The following is a 6,304-nucleotide window of genomic DNA, read 5'->3' on the forward strand; positions in this document are numbered from 1 at the left end:
ACAGCTAAATCTAAATATAGTCCCATCTGTGTCATATTTAGGTCGAGTGTCAGGAGGCTAAAAATAACTCACTGTTTTAAATTTCAGCGAAATCGGATACAAAATAAAACTTTTATGGTCTTCAGACCCTTTATCGGGAGATCGGTCTATATAACAGCTATATCTAAATATAGTCCGATCTAATTCATATTTAGGTCAGATGTCAGGAGGCTAAAAATAACTCACTGTTTCAAATTTCAGCGAAATCGGATACAAAATAAAACCTTTATGGTCTTCAGACCCTTTATCGGGAGATCGGTCTATATGACAGCTATATCTAAATATAGTCCGATCTAAACCATACTTAGGTCAGATGTCAGGAGGCTTAAAATAACCCACTGTTTTATATTTCAGCCAAATCGGGTAAAAAAAAAGCTTTTATGGTCTTCAGACCCTTTATGGGGATATCTGTCTATATGGTAGCTATATCTACATATAGTACGATCTGAACCATATTTGGGCCAGTTATCGGGAAGCCTTAAACTACTCACTGTTTCAAAAAAAAAGTTTTTATAGGCATTAGACCCTTTATGGGGAAAAAAAGACGGACCGACAGACGGACAGACACTCGGACATCATTAAAACGTCTTAGAATTTTACAACGATCCGAACTATATATACTTTTTGGGGTCGGAAATTGATATTTCGATGTGTTGCAAACGGAATGACTAAATGAATATATCCCCATCCTTCGGTGGTGGGTATAAAAACATGTGGATTTCGTTGCTTATGTTAACTCCCTCACTACCTTTAAACGGTGTCAAAGGCTTCTACACTATGTGAATCCACTGGAGGCCTGTGTCCCCAATTGAGATAAAGGTGTAATCACAATTGAACTAGCCTATGGCCAGCAACTCAACTCCAACCAATACTTGATGTCCCTCATTCCCTAGGTCATTTCATATTTCTAATATTTTTTTTACTATTGTGTTGCCCAAAAAGTAATTGCGGATTTTTCATATAGTCGGCGTTGACAAATTTTTCACAGCTTGTGACTCTGTAATTGCATTCTTTCTTCTGTCAGTTATCAGCTGTTACTTTTAGCTTGCGTTAGAAAAAAAAGTGTAAAAAAAAGTATATTTGATTAAAGTTCAATCTAAGTTTTATTAAAAATGCATTTACTTTCTTTTAAAAAATCCGCAATTACTTTTTGGGCAACCCAATAGTAAAAATCCTTACATTTTATATTCCTTGCTGCCATACATTTTGTTCAAATAATGTTGGCACTTACTAATTGTGAGTTATTATTATAACAAAAAACCACAACCAATTAAAGCTTTAATCTGTTTTATAAATTAACAGTTGAGTTCATTTCCAAAAAAAAAAAAAACAAAAATGGTACAAAACCCAAAATCTTTTCCTTTCAATGCATCATGTGATGATGATGCCTGGCAATCCCAAAAACAATTTTTGAAATTTACAATCGACCTTAATTTCGAAGTATACTTTGAAGGATGATACGGACACCATTCATTATTCACTTGAGTGTCCATATTCGGTCCTATCCCGTTGAGAGTTGCTTCTAATTCGTATCATGCTGTGAGTATAGTAGACAATTTTGGCTTGTTTTTGTTTTCATTTTTTTTTTGTTTTTGTTTTGTTGCTGCTCGTAGCCGCACTTTCAAATTAGTAATTTAATCCTTTTTATGGTTTAACGGAAGCTTGTTTCTCTGTGTCTTCGGCTTGTTGTTGTTGCGTCGTTGTATGTATTGCCCAACGTGGGTCGTCATGGGTTTTGTTGATAGAGCTATTAAGAGCTGAAGTGTGTAACCCTTCATCAGTTGGTTGATTGGTTGGTTGGTTGCTCTGTGTGTCACTTTGCCGTTTTCTACTCCTCCCCCCCTTCTTTAATGTCCCATGCATAGAGTCGGAAATTTGTAAAAGTTATATTTGTTGTTATTTTAGGCAATGGTTTAACGGTACCATGTGTGTCTGTGTGTACTTGTATCCATAGACATTTGCTGTTTTGTGTGTATTTCCTCCAAATAGGATAGGAAATATTTCGCCTTAGTCATCAATGTGTTGAAGGCTAACGAAGTGTCTTTAATTTGTTTACTCGATTTAAGCCTCATTAACAATTTTGTTGAAGCAATTAGTTAACGCACACACCAAATGATGAATGGTTCGTCTGTGTTCGTTGAGTCATCACACGGACTGTGCGACAAATCATTATCGCTACTTGTCTATAACTTTTTTGGGTAGTTTATTTCGAATTGGAATAGTTGATGGGTTGATAAAATGGAGTGAGTTCCATATCTCATTGAACGTAGCTGAAGGGGCAGAGAACAAATATAGAAATTAGTGGTGGTTTTCTTTTGGGATACCAACATAAGGATCATAAAACAGGTTCAGAGAACATGTTGGCATAGGCGGAGCGATGAGGACTACGCCCATTAGGGCACTGGAGACCATTCTATTGGGTTGCCCAAAAAGTAATTGCGGATTTTTTAAAAGAAAGTAAATGCATTTTTAATAAAACTTAGAATGGACTTTAATCAAATATACTTTTTTTACACTTTTTTTCTAAAGCAAGCTAAATGTAACAGCTGATAACTGACAGAAGAAAGAATGTAATTACAGAGTCACAAGCTGTGAAAAAATTTGTCAACGCCGACTATATGAAAAATCCGCAATTACTTTTTGGGCAACACAATAGATATCCGACCCATTGACTTACAGATTAAGTGGGAGCCAGCCACTGCGGCTAAGAGACTTAAGGCGATGGGAGAAAGGATTGAGAATGGGAGCAGCTCATACTATCGCGATAAAATCGAGGCGACGATAGGAAACCTGGAAGCAAGGGAAGAGGTTTCCGATGGGATACCTGAGACGACACTTGAGGTCGAGTGCGAGGCACTGATGCCAGCGGCACAGTTTTGTATGGACGTAACTCTAGTATTGCCATCTGGAAGTTAGTGTTACACGGATGGATCAAAGATAGAGGACAGAGTGAAGCTGGGGGTCTACATTGAGAACCCAAGGACTGAGACCTCTTTTAGACTGTCTGGAAATAATACGGTCCTACAGGCGGAGATTCGGGCGATCAGGGAATGCTTGAGGTGGTGAAGTGCTAACACGAGGAAGTCGAGTGTAAACATCTTTATGGACAGTTAAATGGCCATAAAGGCAATAACAATCATGACGGTAAGCTAACGAACAAACTTGGATTGTAAAAAGGAGATTGACGCCTTCTCTGAGGATGGCACAATGCGTATCGTTTGAGTGCTAGAGAAGGGGGAATCAAAGGGCAGAGGATTTGGCGGTGAAGGCCAGAGAATTGCCATCGAAAAACTTGGTCAAACCGAAGCCTTTTGGGCTCGACGCAGTCCGAGTTTAGGGAGTGGGCGACAAATGCAAACAATCAGTAGGACGGCGAAAATCCTATAGGGTGATGCGGATCGTGAGAGGACGAGAATTTTACTGAAAGGAAGTAAGCAGGTAGTCAGTATACCTTTTGGTGTCATAACAGGGCACATAGGACTACGAGCTCACTTATGCATAATCGGTGCGGCAAGTGGTGGCATGGGCATGTGAGGAAGATGGTGAAACGTTGGAGCAATTCCTATGTCATAGAACGGCTTTCGCGGCTAACAGAACCTGTACTTAGCTGGGGACACGATAGCAGGCATGAACCAACTTATGGGAGTGGTATGGAAAATAATTAAGGATTTTGTAAGTAGCACAGAATCACTAACTTAAAATTTTCATTTTCGAGGTTACTTTTTATACCCACCACCGAAGGAAGGGGATGTATTCATTTTGTCATTCCGTTTGCAACATTGAAGTATTCATTTCCAACCCTATAAAGTATATATATTCTTGATCCGCGTAAAAATCTAAGACGATCCAGCCATGTCCGTCCGTCTGTCCGTCTGTCTGTTGGAATCATTTTTTATTTGTTTGTTAGTTTGTTTGCCTGTTCCGTATAGACTCAAAAACGGCGAACTGATTTTCATAAAATTTGGGCCCCCGGTGAAGGAGGGCGGACCTTCCCCCATACCCCAATTTTCAAAAACGTCAGATCTCGGAGATGGGTGCACCGACTTAAGCGACATGTTGTATGCCACCTTATGGTTTCCCAAAAACAGGAAATTGGTATACAATTTTTGGGCCCAATAATCTGGGGGGACGCCCCATCCCAAAACCCACCCGAACGGACATGTTTACCGATTGGGACAATATGGGTATCAAATGAAAGTTATTAAAGAGTAGATTAAAAGTTCGTTTCATAAAAATGTCACATTAAGAGTCGAAGGTCCCCTACCCCCAAAAACATTACCCAACAGGGCACTTTTACCGCTTATGGGTATCAAGAGGGAGGTATTTAAGAATAAGGTACGAACTTGGCATAAAAATGTCACCCTTAGTGTCGGGGGGTTCACCCAAAAACACCATCTAACAGGACACTTACCGCTTTGGGCAATATGAGTATCAAATGATAGTTGTTAAAAGTAGAGTACAAATTTGACATAAAAATGTATTTCTTGGTGCCTGAGAGGCCATACCCCCCAGCGGGGCATATTTACCGATTGGGACAATATGAGTATCAAGTGAATGGTGTTTGGAAGTTAAGTGAACATATGTCATAAGAATTTGGTCCAAGGTATCTACGGGGCCTCTCCAACCCCAAAAACCCCCAAAACGTGCATGAATGTCCAACGTCACAAAATGGGTATAAAATAAAATGAAAGGTCTTTGAGAGTTGACCACGAATCTGATATACACATTTGGGACAAAGTCTGGCACCGGATCACCCACCTTATACGCTTCAATAAGCCGTGTAATTCGATCGGGACAATATGGGAATTAAACCAACAGATTTATGACAGTAGAGTTCGAATCCAATGTTGATATAGGGACTAAAGTATCTTGGTCACGTCCTGCCTTTTAGCCGGGCATGTTGATCTCGAATGTATATAACCAATACAAAAAAAAATAATTAATGTGGATCTGAACGAGGCTCTTGGTCTTGATAGCCAACTTCAAAATTCTTGGCGTTATGGGGCTTAAACAAAAAAGTGCTCCAAACAAGACTTATTCTCCGACCATGACACTATAGGGCTCAGATCAAATAAGAGAGAAAAGGGGATCAAATCTGATATTTGTTTTATAGCCTAGTGTTTCAGGGATGTCTTACCCCCTAAACCATACATATATACCGACAATGGTAATATGTAGCTCAAATGTGGTTTCTGATATCGACTTTCGGGGGAAAGGGTTTGGCTACTACAATCCACCACTAAAACCTAGAGAATGAAGTAGATCTAACATCCAAACTTTAATGGGCGGACCCTCCCCTTAACCTATTTTCAAAAACACATCTCGGAGATGGGTGGGTAGATTTTTAATGATCGTAAAGAGAAATGTTGGTATTCTTATTTAGGGTGGCATATCTAAGGGGCCCCGCCACCAAAAATGACTATATGGGACTCAAATAAAAGGTATTTGAGACTAGAGCACGAATCTGATATATGGGGGTCCACCTCACTCCCAAAAATACCCCCCTAACGGAACATATTTACCGACCATAACAATATGAGGCTCAAATGAAAGGTATTTGGGAGTAGAGCACCAATATGATATCCACATTGGGGCGAAATATCTGAAAAGCCGTATCAGTATCCCCCAAACTGGACTTATTTCCGGATCATGACACTATAGGGCTCAAATAAAATATAAGAGTAAGAGAAGGCGAAGCAGAGCCCATAAAAGCCGCAATTATCATCCGATTTCACTGACATTTGAAATAGAGAGTTTTTTTTTAATCTCCCGACATTCGACTCAAATATGGTTCAGATAGGGCCATAGTTAGATATAGCTGTCAATATAGGCCGATCTACTGATTGAGAGTCTTAAGCATATAACAGCCGCAATTATTACCTGATTTTGAATCCGAATTTCTTTTTTCTTTTTTTCTCCATAAGCAGGTTAAGTACGCAAATGGGCTATATCGGACTATATATTGATATAGCCCCCATAGATACCGATCCGCCAATTTTCGGTCTTAGGTCCATAAAAGCCACATTTATTATCCAAAGGGCCCATATAAGGTGCATTTATTGTCCGATGTAGCCGAAATTTGGGACAGTGTGTTGTATTGGGCTAAACGACATTCTTCTTCAATTTGGGTCAGATCGGTCAAAATTTGGATGTAGCTGCCATATATACCGATCTCTCGATTTATGATTTTTGGCTCATAAAAGGTGTATTTATTGTCCGATGTCGCCGAAATTTGGGACAGTGTGTTGTGTTGGACTCTTCAACA

This window comes from Stomoxys calcitrans, chromosome 2 (assembly GCF_963082655.1).
Source record: "Stomoxys calcitrans chromosome 2, idStoCalc2.1, whole genome shotgun sequence".
NCBI classification, from domain to species: domain Eukaryota; kingdom Metazoa; phylum Arthropoda; class Insecta; order Diptera; family Muscidae; genus Stomoxys; species Stomoxys calcitrans.